We start from the raw sequence: 20,264 nt of genomic DNA, 5'->3' as shown, positions 1-20,264 counted from the left end.
CAGAGAAATTCCAGTTGCTCACTTTTTATTTGAGGGGATCCAGGAAAGAACACTCATGACTGAGGCTCAGTGACCCCAGCATCTGTGAGCAGAACGTATGAGAACAGACCTCCTGGTGGTGCTGTGGCTTTGAGTGCAACAGTGGGGTCTGCTCCTTGCTACTAAGGTGTGCTGTGCTTTGTTAGGAGTCGAATCATCTGTTTTCATTATCCTCTGTTTTATTTGGCTTGAGAGATGCCCAGAGCAGGTCTCTAATTCAGGCCCAGATGAAATTTAATCCAAACATTCCAGTTGTAATGGAAAGAGCACATGCTTTGGAGTCAGTGGGACCTGGTTAGCCTCCTTCAGCTGTCACTTAACAGCTGTGTTGGGAAGCATCTTAACCTCTTCAGATCCTCAGTTGCTCATCTATGGGGTAAGGACAATACTGCTCAGCTAAGGGACTGTCATAAGGCCAAGTGAGGCAATGGGTATTATAGTCCCACACAGTGTGTGCAGCTGAGGCCTCAACAAAGCAGACTCCCTTCATCATGTGTCCTTGAATGGGAGCAGTCCCAGCCAGCCCCCATGGAGCTCACTTCTTATTGACAACTTATGCAATCTGAAAGCTCAGCTGTGATATTTTTAAGAGACTATATTCCATGGCTATGATATCACCAGTGTCAAATTTAAACTTGTGATGATGGCACAGCTGTGCCCTCCTTGGGTGTCACATTCTTTGGAAGCAGGGCACTGTGACAGTGCTGGAGAAACTGCCATCTCTGGTATTCTTGGGGCACACAAGAGCCTGGAATTTCCAGGCAGAAATGATAATGTCTTGTTTGTTTATTCTGAACAGCACCTCACTCTGTGAGTGACAAGCCATGTGGGCTGTGGTATTGCACACACTGTGATCCTATCCTGCAAAAGTGCTCCCCATACTCTTTAGTATTGTGTTAATAGTATGTTTTGAAGTTCATGTTTTTGAACTCTGAGAAACTTAATGAACAAAAACTTTTGAGATGAGGGGTAAAATATGATCCTGGGGATGTAGCTCAGTGGTAGAGCACCTGCCTAGCATGTAAAAGGCCCTGAGTTCCATCCCTAGTACCACACACACACACACACTCAAAAAAAAAAAAGAGAGAGAGAGGGAGAGGGAGGGAGAAGAGAGAATGACATGGTTTGAATGATACACACAAGATAGTTGCTGATTGAATAGAATGACACTTTATTGTTGTTTTCAGAATAATAATATAAAATAGAAGCCTTGGAGTCCAGATGTTAATATTTGGACTCAGAAAATTGTTCTCTCTGTACACTCTTGAGGGGATATGGTGTTCATAGTTGTTACATGGTGTGCCTACTGCTGGCTACTTAATCCCATGTATCTTGATACCATCTAGGAAAACTAAAAGCAGGGCATACTTAGGAATAGGGCTCCAGTTAACAGATGATAGCAGGGTGAACAGACTGTCAGAGACAAATCAAGGATTAAGTAGATTTGTAATTCAAAACTTATTTTCCCCCTTTCTGCCTTTTTTGAAATCATATGAATCATCTCAATTATTTCTTCAGTATTATAATATAGTGCATGCTTTATAAAATATAGAACAATTATTTCATTGTTTTCTTTTCTTAAAGAAGCATAGAAATAGAGAAAAAATAAAATCTACTGTTTTGAGCTCATCCTCAGACTCTGCCTTAGTAGACAAGGCTTTGCATTTAGATGGATGTCACACTATGAAAACTTCAGATGAACAGGTTGGGACAAAACTTCCTCTCTTCCTCATGAATCGGGATCCATGGTCTAGCTAATTATTTTGGTGGAAAATTTGGACAGCTGAAATTTTGAAAATATTCTGGTCTTACAGAGAGCACCTAATTGTACATTTAAGTTACCTCCATTAAAATCAACTTCAGGGAATTTTATTTTAGTGTCCTCAAGCTTCATCCTTCGTAATTTTCAATTGCCACATTGCAGATCCCTTTACTGAAGCACTGTTTATATTCACAGAGACCAGTGATCCATTAGTCTCTGCTAGTGATAAAGGGTTTTCTGTCTTCATTTCCTAAATGTGCTTAAATGTCTCATATAAACCCTATGCTCTCCTTGGTAGCCTGGATGATCCAGAAATAAGTAGAAGTCATGGCTATGCCTCCAAGGAGAAAGCATGACAGTAGCCTTCCCAGACACAAAACATAGAAGTGTCCACCTATAATCCAAGAACCATCTACAGCATAAATTCTAACATCTGACCCTGAAGGATGAATTTCCCTTGCAGTCCTGTTTGGTTTGGCTCACACAGTATTCAAGTCAACAATTTAGCAAATCACCAACATTCTGAAATGGAAAGATATTACATGAGATTCAGGGTTTGTGTTTTGAAAAAAGAAAAACAAAACAATATTATTAAATTCTCTCAACAAACAATTCAAAAAACCAGGTATAAACACAATTCTAGTCTTCAAAGTAGGAAAGAAACAGTAAAAACACTGAAAAAGTAATGCCAAAATAATGGCCAAAACAATTTCAAATGTGATGAAAAGTATAAAACTTACATATCTAAGAAGCTCAAAGAATAAAAAAAAATATATGAAAAGAACTACACCAAGAACTATCAAACTTAAATTTCTTAAAAATATTAATAAAGAAAAATTTATTTGGGGCTTGGGATGTGGCTCAAGTGGTAGCGCGCCCGCCTGGCATGCGTGCAGCCCGGGTTCGATCCTCAGCACCACATACAAACAAAGATGTTGTGTCCGTCAAAAACTAAAAAAAAAGATAAATACTAAAATTCTCTCTCTCTCTCTAAAAAAAAGAAAAGAAAAATTTATTTAAAATGGCCAAATAAGCTTGGTCTGATGGTGCATGCCTGTAAGTTCAGTGACTCCAGAAGCTATGGCAGGAGGACTGCAAGTTAGAGACTGGCCTGGGCAACCTAGAAAACCCCTCCATCAAAACACAACATAGAAAGGGCTGGAGATGTAGCTCAGTGGTAAACTGCTAGCCCTAGCAGAGCAGAGGCCTGGATTCAATCCACAGCAACACACAAACACACACACACATGCACGCCAAACAAGACACATTACATACAAAGGAAAAAGAGATGATATTACTTTTTTCTTTTCTTCTTTCTTTCTTTTTAAACTTTGAGACAGGGTCTTGCTAAGTCCCTGAGGCTGGCCTCAAGCTTCAGTCTCCTGCCTTTGCCTCCCCAACACTGGCATTGCAGTGCTGGCTGTATTACATTTTCATCAGAAGTAATGAAAGTGAGAAAACACTAGAGCAAATCTTTGAAGTATTTTTTAAAAAGGAAAAACAAACTGCCAACCATAGAATCCTTTATTCAGTAAAAATATTTTTCAAAACCAAAAGTTCATTTTCAGATATATTAAAAAAAACTAAAAGAATTTATCACACCAGACCTGCATTTTAAGGAATTATTCCAGATGGACATTTGGATTCAAATAAAAGAAGAAGAGCACCAGGAATGGCAATTATATGGGTAAATTTAAAGACATTTTGTGTAGAAAGAATTAACTTCTAGCTTTGGCCAATTGTGGAATTTGCAAATCCGCTCTCAAAAAGCAACCTAAAACTGGGGAAATTAACAGAAATGGTCATTTTTGGCTTCTGGAAACCAACCAAAGGCATGTAGCAATCAGAGAATGATTGTTCTAGAAAAGGCTAAGTTCAGTTGAGACTTTCAGAAGTTCAGTTGCTTCTGGCCTAGGGCTTCACCCTTCCTGCTCCCCCACATCTGCCAGCTTGAGGCTCTGTGAGAGCTGGCATGCAGTGAGTGGGAAGTAGCACTCTTTCCACCAGTGTGGAGGTGTGTGTGGTGCCCACTGCAATGGTATTGTCATTAACAGTGACTTGTGGGAGGCCAGAGGGCAAAGGAGGGCCAACAGCGTGTCTCTTTTAGCCTGGGGCTCTGCTTGTGGTTGGCACAAACTTATTCCTTGCTGAAACTGCAGACACTCTAGTCAGACCGAAGAGAGGACAATGATCCCTGCACACCTGGCTGACTATGAGGCTGTTCATGTGCTTAAGGAAGCTAGAAAAGGGCTGGTGAAAAGTACAGCCTGAGAAAGACTTGGAAGTGGATGAATGTGCTCTCTTACCTGCAGATTCATTTATGGAGGTCAGGAGACTATGTCTTGAGATGCTTGAGCATTTCTTCTGGCTAACTGTTGGCTGTGGCTACACAGTGCAGGGGAAGTCACTAGGAGTTGTGGTTAGACATGAGGTGTCCTCCAAAAGCTCATGTGTGAGACAATGTGAGAATCTTCAGAGGAAAAATGATTAGATTATAAGAGGTATAACCTAATCAGAGGATTAATCCCTCAGATATGGATTAACTGGGCAGTAATTGTGGGCAGGTAAAGTGTGGCTGAAGAAGAGATAACTGGGGATGTGCCTTTAGGATTTATATTTGTCCTTGGTACATGGAGCATTCTCTCTGCTCTCCAACTGTCATGTCCTGAGCTGCCTTCCTTTGCCACACGCTCGGACGAGGAGGTCCAGCCTCACCTTGGGCCCAGAGCTAAGGAGTAGTCCAACCACAGACTGAATCTCTGAAACTCTGAACAATATAAACTTTTCCTTCTCTATATTGTTCTTGTCAGGTCTTTTGGTCACAGCAATGAAAAGGCTGACTAAAACAAGATGCAAATAGGAACTAAAACCAACAAACAAAAACTGAACTGGCTAGAGACATCTATGACTACATTCCAAAGAGGAGTCAGATTTCACCATGTAGTTCAAGTGATAGACAAAAGAAAGAAAAAAAAAAGAGAGGCAACATTTTTTAGAATGAAAAATAACAGAATGCACGATTGCTTCTATTATAAGATGTGCAAAGAGCTAAAAGTGTTTCCTCTAAGGGTAGGTACAGGACAAGGAAGGATGTCCACTTTTATCACTCTTATTTAATATAGTACTGGAAATCTTAGCAAGAGCAATGAGATAAGAAAAAGAAAGAAATTGGAAAGGAAAATTAAAATTATCCATGTTTACAGATGACATGATTTCATCTATCGAAAATTCTAAATACTCCATTGAAAAGCCATTAGAACTGACAAATGAATTCAGTGCAGTTTCAGAATACAAAATCAACATACAAAAAGAGTTCACTATATACTATTAATTAAATTGTTAAAAGTAAATTGAGCAAGCAATTCCATTCACAATTGCTAAAAAATAGAATATTTAGAAATAAATTTATCTAAGGAAGTAAAAGAGCTCTACAATGAAAATTATATAAATCACTGATTAACGAGATTGTAGAGGACACACACACACACACACACACACACACACACACACACACACACAAAAGACATATCCCATGTTCTCAAATCAGAAGAATCAATATTGTTTAAATGACCATAGTACCCAAATTGATCTACAGCTAAAATGCAATTCCTATCAAAATACCAAAAAACAATCTTAAAATTTATATGGAACCACAAAAGACTGAGAATAGCCAGAATGCCTCAGGAGAGAAAAAGCTAGAAAACATTAAAGAAAGAAGAGAGAAAACCTGGAAGACACCCCATATTCATGAATATGCATAAACATTATTGTGACCTGTAGATTCAATGCCATGCCCATTAAAATACCAATGACATTCTTCCGGAAGTAGGAAAGAATTCATGTGTGACCACAAATACCCTAAAGAGGCAAGGAAATCTTGAGTAAAAAGAACAAAAACAGGAGACATCTGATTACACAATTTTTGAAGATGTTAAAAAACAATAGTAATTAAAACAGCATGGTATGGGCATAAACAAGCAGACACAGGACAAAGAGAACAGAATGGAGATTCTAGAAGTAAGCACAAGTCTCTGTAGCCAGCTGATCTCCAATAAGGTTGCCACACACTCACGCTGCAGAATGGGCAGTCTCTTCAGAGAGCAGAGGCATGAAACTAGACCCATAGCTCTCATTAGTTACAAAATTCAACCCAGCATAAATCCAAGACCCAATGTGAGAACTAAAACTGTGAAGGTACTTGAAGAAAACAAGTGGGACACTTTGAGACACTGAAACAGGCAAGGATATTTTGGACAAGACCCCAAAATGACAGGCAACACAAATAAAAAGAGAAGAATGAGATTCCTTCAAACTAAAAAGCTCCTGGACAGTGAAAGAAGCAAATGACAAAGTTAAGAAACAAACTTACAGAATGGCAGGAAATATTGGCACACCATACCTCTGACAAAGGTTGATATCCAGAATCTATAAGAAATCAAACAGCAAAATAACAGCAATAATCCAATTTTTGAAATTGGTAATAGACCTAAAGAGATGTTTCTCTAAAACAAGCTATAAATAGACAACAAGTGTGTGAAAAATCGCTCTACATCACTAATCATCAGGACAATGCAGGTCAAAACCAGGCTGAAGTGGACTCCCCTCGGCCAGCATTCACTGTGTCCAACTCTGGCTCAGGGATCAAAACTGGCCCTACTTATTTATTTTCATACTTTGTGAGTGGGAATGGAATTTAAAACACTTCTTACTTTCAAATGTTTAACTGGACTTCACACACACACTCACACACACACACACACACACACACACACACACACACACACAGTCTTAGAGTCTTAGTTTCAGGGAGAGCCCAGGGCTTGGTGCTCTTGGTTTACGAATAGCACCATGCTCCTTTTCAAGGCTGACTTCTCTGGCCATTCTGACAAGTGTTACCACTTCTTCCCTGCCCCTGCAATCTGTCCATGGAGGGTGGTGAATGTTACAGATTTGTTTCCCTTCAGCACCCAGCAGCTCATGAAAACAAACAGCTAAGTTAAAGCTAACTGTAAATTGTTTTCTGAATCATGTAAAAAAAATTATATGTATTTTTATCCAAATGTAGTAAATACATAAATTTGGTAAGGCTTCCAGCAACCTCTCTGCTTCCAAGATCCCAGTAAATGTCTTCCTGGGGATCATCTTACACTAACCTGAGTTAGTGATGCCTCACCTTCTCCTTGTGTTTTCCATCACTATAACAAAATACCTGAGACGATCAACTTACAAATAGAAAAATTTTGTTGCGACTTGCAATTTTTGACATTCCAGGTCATAGTTGCTTGGGTCCTGGGGTGAGACAGGACCTCTTAGGCATGAAGAAAAGCAAAGCTGCTCACCTCATGACCAGGAAGCAAGAGAGAGGGTAAGGAGGGGGCCCAGGTCCTATAATCCCCTTCCAAGGGTATGGACCTAAAGACCTGCACTAGGCCCTAATTCCCAATAGTGCCACTCTGGTGACCAAGCCTTTAACACCTTTGGGAGAATCAAGAGTCACACTATAGTATCTTATATTACCTTGCAAGCTATTTCAGTGTTGCAACATATAATTTAGGGTTTTGTTTCTTGTTTTACCTGTGTTTCTACTCTTGGTGCCCCCCCCCCTACACAGTATTAAATCAGCTTCCTCTGGACACTTGCAGGTGTCTGCTGTCTTTCCAAACCATTCTGTCTCACCCACCGGAGGCTCTCTGGTTCTGGCCAGGACTGCCTTCCAGCCTTCTCTGTCTTTCCCTGGTTTACTTGGTGTGGCTTCTCTGTCTGAGGGGGGATTGACTGTGGGTCTATCCACAGAAGAGTCAGGAGTTTGGATAAGTCAGCTGTTTAAGCAGATTTTATGACCAGCCATGCAATAAAATGCATTCAGGGGTCACCTGAGAAACTTTAATCAGAACCAGGGGTCACTGGATAGCACTTCTAGACAGGATAGAAAGAAATGAGGAACAGAGATTCAAAGGGGAGGAAGAAGAGTTGGGGGAAGGGGAAAGGATCGAAGGTTCTCAAGTTATCAGGAATAACTTTTAAAAAATCAATGTGTTTTGAAATCAGAAATGGTAAAAAGAGCCATAATTGCCCAGTGGAAACTAGCAATCTGTGGCAAATTTAGACAAGAATGTTACCCGAAGACTTAATTTTTCCCTCCTGTGCAGTTTTGCATGCAAGTTTGGCCTGATGACTGGTCTCAGGATGGATATTGGATATCTCACCCTGAAGGGAGAAACATTTGCACTAAATCCTTCTCAGCTGAAAGAAAGACAGAAAAAAATCTGCATCCAAAACTCAGAGCTTGGGCAGACAAATTGGCACCACCATCTTCACTCTCCAGCCTCTCTTTTTATTTTCTGTGAGAAATAAGACTGCAGACTCAGTCACATTGGCAAATACTTGGTAGTATTATGTTGCAAGCAACTGGGAGTGGAGGGAACCAGGAGAAGGTAATTCTTAAAGGCTTTCCCTCCACTCATGCAAACAAACTTTATGCTTCTCAATAAATCTCCTGTTTTGTAAGTGGCCATTAAAATAACAGATCATTTGATTAAAATTCTGTTTTCTTTTCACAACAGTCATTTGGAGTTTTGGGGATCTCCAAATGTGATCTCGGCCATGATGTTATTAGCATTTTATTAATGCATTCAAAAGGTTAAAAGCTCTTACATTTTATAGGGCTGTTAAAAGCAAACATTTGATTGTCTCTTGCATAAACTGAGTCTGAACCCATTAAAATGTGACAACAACTTCAGAACTGACCCTGTTTAAGGGTAAAAAAAATGACCAAGGATTTGCCACATTTTTAATTGCTTTTGAAACTGAACTGAGTCCAATATTTGGGAATGGAAAGGATTAAATCCAGTCCAACACCTTTCTTTTTTTTTAACATTTCAATAAAAATTTATTGAAATTTCAGTGATGTTTTAAAGAGGAAAAAAATACAGAAAACCAAAGAACTCGCCAACTATAACACAAAACATACCTTCACGGATTTTTGTCTTTAAACCATCCCTCAGCACCTGAATTTTGAACTGAGACTCTCTCTATAGGCACCAATTCAAAACGCCATCAAGATTGACAACAGTAGTTAAAATTCCACTTCATTTGGAGGAAATCAGAGACTAGCAGATACAAATATGAAAGGAAAGTTGGGAAGTCAAACCACAGTCTCTGCACTCCCCCCAGCCCACACCAATCCCAGGACCACTCTCAGGGTGTTATATTTTCAGGAATTTCAAGTGGAGCTGGGAAGTGCTAACTTCTCCCAAAATTTGGCTAAAATAGGAAACAGCACTCCCCCCCGCATACCAACTCTTGACATTAAAAAAGAAAAATAAATTTTGCAGACAACTCTTTTGAAAGTGTGTAGATGTAGGTGCAGAAAGTCTGTTCTCTAAGTGTGAACAGCAATTCTGTGACCTGGAAATAAAATCGACTAAAAGAAAACAAGAACAAAAACCTGACAATTGCAATCATATTTACACAGAGCTATGTACAATGTCAATAAATTAAAGTTTAATTTTCCAAGCATTTTCATATTCCACCTATTTACATAAGTTATCAAATAATTACATAAATACTTTGTCTAATGGTCTCGCTTCTTCTTTATTTTTTTAAAACCCTGTTATTGCATATACAGGAAAGAACAAACTGATGAAGAGGGACGTCAATCCAGCTACAGAGCTCAGATAAAATAAATTCAGTTTTTATTTCCCCCACCCCTCTTCTGTGTCGCCCCCACCCCCCACTTCCTTGGGGTTGCAGACTTGAGAGCATAGGTTGAGAGGGGATGGGGTTATGTTGTTTTCTCTAAAAGCAAGCGTTCAAAATAAAAACCACAAATATACTACTGTGGAACATGCAAGAAGAGACCTATAACGGCTCTTAAAACATCACAAGAATATTAAAAAGACACAGATTTCCTTAATATAGACTAAACAAGAATGGCAGGGACCTCCCTCCCCAAACAAGGCTGCTCAGTAATTTATTGAGAACCAATATGCAAGTCACTATGAAGTTTTTCACTCTTCACAAACAATCATGTTTAATGTATGCATTTGCCCCCGATTTTTAAAAATTTTATTTGTTTCCACTTGACACGGTGAAAGGAAAAAAAATAGATCATATAAATCCACATTGAGGGAAATGCCTCTCAACACCTCTCCCCCCTGGAGGGCTCAGCTACCTCTTCCTGGGCCACAGCTTCCAGACCAGCCTGGATGGCAGTCTCAGTACACAGATGCTTCCACCGGGTGGCTCGATGCAACGGTGGTTTCTGAGCCCCCCGAATCTGAGCCAGATCCGAGATCTATAAACCTTGCCAAGACACAGGGTCTGTCTCTCGGACATTCTCTCAAGGGAGCCCGGTGCCCCTTCCCAGACACCACTGCAAAAGGAAGGGAGTAACCCCACCGCCCGTGGTTTTGTTTACATCCAACAAAGTGCGCTGCAGATTTGACTGAACTGGAATGAAGAGACTTTTCTGGAGGGGGTCTAGGGGGCCGCGCTGCGGGACCTGTCGGGCTTGGCTTCCAAGCCACTGACCAATCGCTGGATACTCTGAAGTTCGCTGGTGGCCGCCTACTTCTCGGAGCAGAGTTTGGGCGACAAGGACACAGAGCTGGAAGAGAGCGTGGAGGAACCGCTGTTCAGTTCCGAGCCCGAGTCCACGGCCACCGAGGCGGGGCTGGAAGCCAGGGCAGCGGCCTTGCCGTCCAGGGGCCCCGCGGCCAGCGCCATGGAAGGCAGCGCCGTGGCCAGCAGGCTGCTGCTGTCAGGGACCGGCACCGGGATGGAGTAGGGGCTGTAGCGCAGCCGCGGGCGCATGCTGTTCAGGCTGAGGAATGGGTGGCGGTGCACGGAGCTGGAGGCCGCAGCCGAGGAGGCGGCAGCTGCTGTGGCCATGTACGTGTAGGGGTAAGGGAAGAGGCTTCCGAAAGGCAACATGGCCAGGCCCTGAGAGGCCAGGACGTGCTGCTGGAGGTGGAAGGGCAGGGTGGCCGCGGATGCCCCAGACAGTCCCTGCGCAGCAGCAGCAGAGGCCATGGCCGAGGAATCCAGGCCTGAGACGCCAGTAGAAGCCCCGGACACCGTGGCCAGCAGGGGCCCCATGCCCGCGGCCATGCTGGAGAAGGCGCCCCCCATGGCGAACTGGCCGGGATGCAGGAACAGTGGGTGCCCGTTGAAGAACTGTTGGCCGGCCAGGCCCGGCGCGAAGCCCAGGCCGGGCAGGGGGCCCTGAGCCAGGTGCGCGGCCGTGTAGGTCTGCACTGTGAGCGGCGCGAACGCCTCCTTGCCTGGCAGCTCGCGCGCCTCCTCGACCTTGGCGGTGGCCGCGCCCTCGCGGCCCGGGCTCCGGAGCTCGTCGGCGCCCAGACAGCGGGTGCTGGAGGAAATGGTGGCCGGACTGTGACGCGAGTCCGGCAACGCCTTGTCCAGTCGCCCGCTCTCCCGGGGACGGCCGCCTGGCTCCGCCGCAAAGAGGTGAGCCTTGATGGCCGGGCTGTCCTTGTCACAGCACGGCTCCTCCGACGTGGTGGTGGTGATCTTGGCCGAGTTGCAGGCCTTGGGGCCATACTCTTCCTTGCTCTCGGCCTCCGCGTCGCTCTCAGGCTCGCTGGGACACAGATCTAGTCCAACACCTTTCAATATAATTATGATATTTTTAAAATTAGGTATTTTTTATTCCTTTTTTGCAGTTGAATGGCACAAAAAGAGTTTATAGTTCGAAAGGTTTATTTCTCCCTTTCTGCTCCAGTCACAGTGCAGTTTGTCATTAAAAATAAAATGGAAAAAAATTCTTCAAAATATGTTTCAAGTGTCCTGCCCAGAAAAAATTTAAAAAGCCTGCTCAGAGTAGGCAACTGCAACCCTTAGTTTGCCTTTGTTGTTTATTTGGAAGGAGAAGCATGAGGATCTGTCTGTGCAGCCTTGGGGTGTTGTTTTCAAATTTTTAGAACCAAAAAAAAATTTTACTGAGGCATTTTTGAATTGCATAACAAATCCACATTAAATAACAGACCCCATGCATGGGGTGTACACAGTCGCGTGTTGTTTTGTTCTGTTTGCTTCCCTCACAGTTGAGGTCAGACACACCATTCCACTGAATGATCATTTCACACCCAAGAGAAAAACCCTGCCGCGCACCACCCCAAATTGACTCTCTGTGAAGCTGTGATGCTCTACTCTAATTGTTCCGTAATTTTACATCACAGATCAAGAAGGGCTCCTACTCACCTTTACTGTTTGATTCATTCATTTCTCATTCTAATACATTCTGTTTCTTCAGGATATTTTAGCTCTTTTATTTTTTTATCCCTCATATGGAATTAGTTTCCTCCTTGACCACCATCTTTCTTTACTTGACAAAGTGTTAGGTTCTTCAGGGAAATGGTAAGTCATTTAAAGAGAGAGATTTTGCAATGACATACATCATTATAATGAGATGATATTTTCTGGCTTCTAAATGGCTTTAATGGAGACTCATCCCAACCTGTGTTTATTTTTCACACTGAGATGATTGCCCTATCTATCCACACTCTTCCCACAGGCAAAATGCAGCCACTGTCTCCCAAGGTTCTTCCAAATCTTATTTCAGTATGCTTCAGATCAAAGTCAAATTTCCAAAATAAGTAATTTGTGGGCTTTATCATGTAACCACAATGATGATAATGACAATTCCCAGCATGCATATTTACTCTATGCAATCCCTTTTCAAGTTCAGCACTCATTATATATTTGTTTTAGTTGTTGAAACAACACTTAGGTTTTGAAACTTTAAAGACTAACAATACTGTAGCTGCTGTTAGTAATCAAACTAACTATTTCTACTAAAAGCAAGAACCATATTGTCATGCATTTTTTCTTTCTTTTTGTTTAAATCTTGAAAACCTGAGACTCTCTGAAAAGAAAGTTAAACTTGCCAGATTAAAGGAGTTAGTAATAGTATAGCCCAGTGATTTTTCTAACTGTTGCAGATGGTGGGAAAGAGAGGCAGGAAGGGCAAGGACCCAGATCCAGAGTCCTGCTTCATTAGCATAGATCTATCCAATTCTTCCCACATGCAAAATCCAGCCACTAAATCCTAAGATTCCCCCAAGCCTCATTTCATTTGCTTCATCTAAATTTCATCACGTAAGTCAAACTGGAGCAAATTAGATTTATGAGTATATTTATTAAAGTATAACTCCCGAACAAAACTGATTTCTAAGCAAGAGAGACAAGTCATCAAACAAAGTGCTGTTCAATGGCAGGGCAAGCATTGAACATGAGGTATTATGTTCCAGTTGAAGAAGTGGGAAATGGGAGGGAAAAACAGGGAGTCCCTGTTTAATAACAGTCCAGAAGTCTAGCTGGGTAAATGTTGGACATTCTTTATTAGATTTCAAGGTTTACATAAATTCTCCACAACTTTCCACTCTGCCATCTTGTGTCTTGGTTTCATTCTGTCAGTCATCCTTTCTCAGTTAAGGTAGCTTCTGATTGTTTCTGAGTAGTCTATGATCATTCTGTCTCTTTTGGTGTAAGCTGGCAATATGTCTGCTAAAATCATTTTCTCAAGAAATTTTTGGATCTGCTAGGGATTTCAGTGGGGTGTAATTCATTAGTACAAATAATAAAAATGCAGTCATAAAAATTTTGATGTAATTCCCTTTCATCTTCTGCTCAGAGGGTTTAAATCCAAGCCCCTCCATCTTGGGATTGATTTAGAGGACCTGCCAGGAACCTTATTGATCTCTGTAAGGACCCTTAGTGTAACTGAATACACTGACCTTTTGATATTTCTGAAGTTCTGGTGAAAGACTTTTTATATATACACCCTTAGGTTTTACTATGCAATGATTTTAGAAGACATTTCTGAATTGTAATTCTTTTGCCACCTGAGAGGCAAAATACTTTGAAAACCATCAAGACCTGTACTTTTTCTGCTTTTATTTCTATTAATTCAAGTTATCTTTTTATTTTTCACATTTTGCTGTATTGAGAAAAAAATCAAATGCACCTTCCATATTTTGCTTAGAAATCCACAACTTTTCCATATAACTGCAGGAGGCAATTTTACTAAGCTTTCTGTCACTGTACAAAAAGTGTACCTCACATGATTTTTGAGACCTCAACCCACCATACACTTATTAATGGTTCATTCAAGTAAATTTAGTATTTCTACATAATGATCCTCAGACATTTTCTAGACTTTGCTCATAGCCCAATTCCAAAGCCTCTTCTACATTTTTAGGTATATGTTTTGTCAACTCACCACATTCAGGTGATAAGATGTATATTAGCTTACAATTGCTAATTACAAATGTAGTACTGTAAGATAGTCATATTTCATAGCATCTCATACCATGCTTTCTATGAGTGAGGAATCTAGGCCTGCCTTACTTTAGTCCCTTGACCAGTATTTCACAAAATGGCAAGCAATATGTAAGCCACAGCTGGGTTCTTTCCCGAAGACTTCACTGAAAAACCATCTGCTTCTCACTTATGTGGCTATTATCACCATTGCCTTCTATGGCACTATAGGATTCATGGTAGAAATATTGCTAATTTCATCTCTTCATTAACATCTCTGATCAAATGTTGCCTCATTGGAAAATCTTTCATAAACTACCTCAGAAACAATGTTATTTGATAATTCTTGTTTATTCTACCTTATTTTTATTCATAGTACTAATCAACCCTGAATGCCATATCATATATTAACTTATCTTGTTGTTCATCATATATATTTATCAGAATGTAAATTATGATGGGGAAGTGTTAACTGTTGCTCTGGCAGTGTTTGTTTATTGTTTTTGTTTGTTTGTTTGTTTTAATCTCTTTTTAATTTCACCATCTAGGAAAATTACTTTCACAAACTGTATACACTAAAATATTTATTAAATGCATGAATAAAAAGCAGTCTCCTGATGTCCTTTAGCAGATTAACTGAAATGGTTACCAACTTGTCTGCAAAGACAAAAGACCCATGCTCACAACAAGTTACATGAAGTAGATTTAGTGCTTACAGCTACATTGTAAGCAACAACAAAAGCCTAAAATTCATCTTAAACTGGTTCCTGAGGCTAAGGAAAGCTGACTCATACAGGAAGAGCCTCATCTATAGATGGCCCACTTGTATCACAGCAGAGAGACCTCATTAAGTTGTTCGCCTGGATTTTATGCCCTTAGACAACATAAAATGCTGAGACAAAGTGTTGAAGTTTGTGCACTTTTTAGGAATGAGATTACTGTAACAGAACCCAGTGTGCTGTCCCCAGCCTCCTCATCAGAGGATATTGCATTTCCAACAACTCTACTATCAATTTGAGAACTGCAAGTAAGAAGTGGGGGGAGGACTGGGTAGGTTCCTCATCACCTAGAGAACAGTCCTGTGAATATCCAACAAAATGAGTGATTAGACCAAAATTATAAATTCATAAAATGTGGCCAGTTGTAACTGGATGTAAATTAATATAAACAAATCCATTATTTTAAATGTAAAACATTATAAACACTTTATCAAATTGTTTAAATGTAGAATAGACATAAGTAACTATGAAACTCCCTTTAAAATTGTAGAAAAAGTATATTTATCCTCCAGAAAGTATTTCAAGTCTTAAAAAGTACACATATCCTCCTTGAACAAAGAAATCAACTGTCATGCATTGAGATTTTACTATATCATCCTCTGTTAACATATAACACACACAGACACATATACAGGAATACACATAGATGATAAATATGCTGTGAGAATAATCAGCAAAATTTTTATAGTGTTATCAGTGGTGGATGGATAATAAACTAACTTAAATTTTTTTATGGTTCCCTATATTTCATAACTTTTCATTAAATTGTGGTACATCAAAGACTATTTTTCATGAAAAGCGTCTCTTTTTCCTTCATGTTGCACTTAATTTCTGTATGACTAATGTGTCCTTTAAACAATGAGTCTGCTTGTGTGTATGTGTATGTGTGTGTGTATCACTACTTTAAAAATTTTGAGATATGGTGGAAGATATGAAAATGATGGTGTATTTAATGAGGTAGTAAGCTAAATTTGGAGTATTTTGAAAGAATAAAATTGTCCCTCAATTAAAAATATTTGAGATTCATTTACTGAGATATTTGAGTGTAAAATCTTTAATATTAAAAATAACTGCAGAAAATATTATGAATCTATGGGCCAATATAATCTTTAACCTGACAATAATTTTTTTATGATTAGTGTTTTTCTGTTAAAAGGTCATCAATGTTAATGATTTCCAGTGTTTTTAAAAAGTAGTAAATAAAATATTGCTATACATAGTATCCAAATACTGTTCTAGTTTCTGGACTAGAGAATTGTTTAACATTTTACTATACATTAAATATTTTTAATGACAAACTAGGCAGTAGATTTATTTACATCCAGTTTAAGTTGTTCACTGCCTTGTTGAATAAACTTCAGACAACTTACAATGTTCTTTAAAGTTCTTTTCCTTTAAATAAAGGCATTAAGACAGATACAGTCTGTATTATTTTCCTACTCCATCATGTATTCATTTATAAATTTTTTGAACCAAGTCCTCTTTGTAAATAATTCTTAAGGATTCATGGTGTTCATTTCAAAATCAATTTTTGCAGGAAAAATATAATCTAGATCAGAACTACACTAGTTTAAAATTATATTTCCACATAAAATTAGGTCACTGGTTTTTGTAAGGCATTTCAACATTTTTGGATATTTCATCACCCTAGATTAGTAGCAAATTAAAATTGTCTAGGAAGAATATTTTTAATATCTGAGGATATCAAAACCATATTAACTACAAAGTATGTGAGAACAGTTTTAAAGAAGTAACACTTTATTTGAAGTTGAGTCCCCAGAAAGAACACAACATAATTAGTAACTTTTTAAAATGTTGATAAAGTTCACAGTAAAATTATTTTAGAAAAGAGCTATGACAACCACTGATGAGACAGATAAGATATTTTGCTTCCTGATTAACAACATATATTTTCAGCATAAGTTTTTCAAGAAACTCCCAATTTCTGAACTTATGCTATGTAGGAAATTATAAGCTGCACTGTTTATATTTTAAAAATTGAATAGAAACTTTAAGGGATGTAATTTTAGACAGTGAATTTCCATGTATAAGTTTATATTTTTGATAATTAAAAATGGTATACAGTAGTATTAATCATATCTTAAAAATTAAATCAACTAAAAACCAAACATATTGATGCCTGCTGTAATACTAGCAGCTCTGGAGGCTAAACAGGAGGATAATGAGTTCAAAGTGGTCCTCAACAATGGAGAGGTACTAAGTAACTCAGTGAGACCCTCTCTCTAAATGAAATACAAAATTTGGCTGCAGATATGTCTCAGTGGTGGAGTGCCCCTGAGTTCAAATACCAGTAAGGATAAATAAATAAATAAATAAGATCAATTTTAATTTATTTGCTTCACATTTAACATATTTTGATGTTATCAAGTCAGAACCTGAAATCAAAGATAAAAATTTAAGGCTAATCACCTATTTGGATATACTGAGGAATTTATTGATGCTTTGTTTTTTTAATAAGATCTTACCTAATACTAATTATATGTCAGCCCCTATTCTGAGTTTTCTACAATATTAGCTTATTTAATCTGTTGAACAATCCTATTATGGAGATGCTGTTGTAGTTGTCTGAATTTAAGAGGTTGATGGTGAGGTCCAGAGGCAATAGGTGCCTTACACCAGGGCTCAAAACTAATAGCACCACTGGAGTCCAACCCAGGTCACCTCTTTTCTTACTCTGTGCTCTTAAAACCTAGGCTAGACACTTCTTCAACAAAAGGAATGAAGCTCACACAGGCAGTCTGATGGACTTGCAGACTCATAGCTGTTTATTGAAAAACTCAACATGCACAAGTTTCTCTGAAATCACTTCAATATGTAATGAGTTGAGGAAAAACACAGTACAATTATCAAGCATTTCCTGATGTAAAATATTTCCTGTTTTATGTTCCCATCCTACTGCAATCTCCTAGAGGCTAAAAATAAACATTTCTTTTAAATTCCCTTAGCTGTATTACATAGTATTGGCTCAATGATACAATGTGTTTTGTAAATACAGTGTTCCTCATTAAACTGAATTGAAAAAAGTAGGGGAAGTGTCGTGGGTTGAGACACAGTGAAGCATTCTGAAGAACAAACATGTTGTTGTGGTTTGGATATGAGATGTTCCCCACATGCTCATGTGTGAGACAATGCAAAAATTTTTGGAGGTGAAACTATTAAATTCTGAATATGTGACTTAATCAGTGGATTAATACACTGAGGGATTAATTTGGCAGTTATGAAGGCAGGTAGGGTGTGGCTGGAGGAAGTAGGTCACTGATGGTGTGACTTTGTGGTTAATATTTTGTCCTGGGTGAGTGAAGCTCTCTCTCTCTCTGTCTCTTCTTGTCCTAGCACTCATGTCCTAAGCTGCTTTCCTCTGCCATGCCCTTATGCTATAATATTTTCTCTCTCACCTCAGGCCCAAGTTATGAAGTCAGCCATCATGGTCTGAATTTCTGAAGCCATATGACAAAATAAACTTTTCCTCCTCTATTTTTTTTGTAGGGTATGTTGCTCAGTGTTGCAAAGCTGACTAAAATGTGTGGTACTTTCACTTGATAATCATAGGAACAGATAAAGGGCACAGATTCTAGAAGAGTCCCTCTGCTTGTCATGGTTCTAGTATAGCTTCTCAGCTAGCAATGACACAATTCTTCTTCACTTAAATATTCTGCATTTTGTGTTTTTACACAATATGGATATTAAAGTTTAAGTAAAGCAAATACAAATTGTCCCATGAGGCAGGATACAGTATATTATAAATTCTATCACGCAAGCATCATATTAGGAAATGCAGTAGGGCTGTAGCAAACTGCCTATATGTCCTCTGTTAAAATGGGGTCAGTCTCTGGCTACCTAAATCCAGCCAACTTTTGACAGGCAGGAGTGTGGGCCAGGTGCAAGATGTCTGCTTTATACTTTTATGCAAGTAATCGAATATTAAAATGTCAGGCCCTTTTTTGTGTGTCAGATAAACCAAACACATCCAGAGACAAGTTCCAGGCCAGATTTGCAAGCAATTTTCAACCTCTGCCGTGAATAATCTCAGAGGCTTGATTTTGAATTTATGGGGGGAAAGTGACCAAATGATTCTGTGAAAATTTATTTGAAACTATCGCAATTTATTCCTTGATGAAGTGACTTAGAGGAACACAAAAAAGAGCATTCAATGCATGACAGCTTTCAGTATTTTTTTATAGTAAGAAAGTAGACATGTATATATATATCTTCTACATGTTCAAAAAATAGATTGTCTGTTCTTGCTTGATGTAATTACACTATTGTGCACTCACATTAAACTGAATTAATATTTAACGTGGAACCAATTGAAAGTGAAATTGAGTTAAAATATCATATTGCATTGTGTGCTGGTGGTTTTTAATTGATCGCATATGCAAATATAAATTCATAAATATAATAAGCTATGCATACAAAGTGGATAAAACATAAGATGGTTAAGACAATATGGCATGCCCTTAGAATGTAAGATGGTAAAAAGATCGAGCTTGACTGCTCAATAAGTAATTCAATAAAATGTAATAGCTTTTAGAGGGTATTTGAGGAATGAAATTGGGAATATAAAAAAAGAACAATTCATATAAATATGTCTTATACATCTGAACACTCAAAAGCTTCATGACTCCTGTATAAGTTAGTACCTTAATAAATAATAGATGAATGTCTGTAAATGGCATTGGATGATTTACCTGAAAACAACCAATCTTCCTAGTTAGGTGTTATTATCTGTCTGCCATGTAACTTTGTACTTTTTAAATATTTCTGAACTCAATCCCTATAGTGTTGTGATAAGTCTCAAAAACATTTTTCTTGGAGTAGAAACCTCAAGTATACTCTTTGAACTTAGAGGACTATTATACTACTTCTGAATGCTTAATTTAACTCCCTCCTTATATTTTACAATCCTGCTACCCCAAAATTCAAGTTATACAAGAAGATATCTTAATGATGGGCCAGGGGAGATGAGATTTAAAATCATGACTGAAATCCAGCTGGCCTATTGGTGAAGTAGAATAAAAATTATTGTGCAAAGTGTGAGGCTGAGTTCAAAGTCTGTCTATTATGTCAGGTACTACACTGTTCAATGTCAGCATGTTTAACCATTACAATGGCTTATCTTCAGACAAAACCACACAGATATTGAATGAGAATCAGTATCTAGATATATCAAGGTGATAATTTTTTCAGTTATTCTAAGAATTCCACAACATATAAAGTTTACTATAGCATATGATATTCACTATATGCCTGCAATGTTTCCAATTTCTAATAGCCAATACAACAAAGATAGAAGGAAAAAATGAGGGATATCTGCTAAGAAGGCTGATGGGACAACTGTATTTATTTATTTATTATTATTATTTTTTTTTTTTTGGTACTGG

The 20,264-nt window shown here is 38.8% G+C and overlaps 1 pseudogene; it reads right to left on the bottom strand.

Moving 5' to 3' along the window:
- Positions 1-10,282: 10,282 nt before the first annotated feature.
- LOC143641076 (T-box transcription factor TBX3 pseudogene) overlaps positions 10,283-20,264 on the bottom strand; it is a 74,320-nt pseudogene continuing 64,338 nt past the window's right edge.

The sequence above is a fragment of the Callospermophilus lateralis genome, unplaced genomic scaffold (assembly GCF_048772815.1).
Source record: "Callospermophilus lateralis isolate mCalLat2 unplaced genomic scaffold, mCalLat2.hap1 Scaffold_84, whole genome shotgun sequence".
NCBI lineage: Eukaryota > Metazoa > Chordata > Mammalia > Rodentia > Sciuridae > Callospermophilus > Callospermophilus lateralis.
This window is presented reverse-complemented; position numbering and strand designations above follow the sequence as displayed.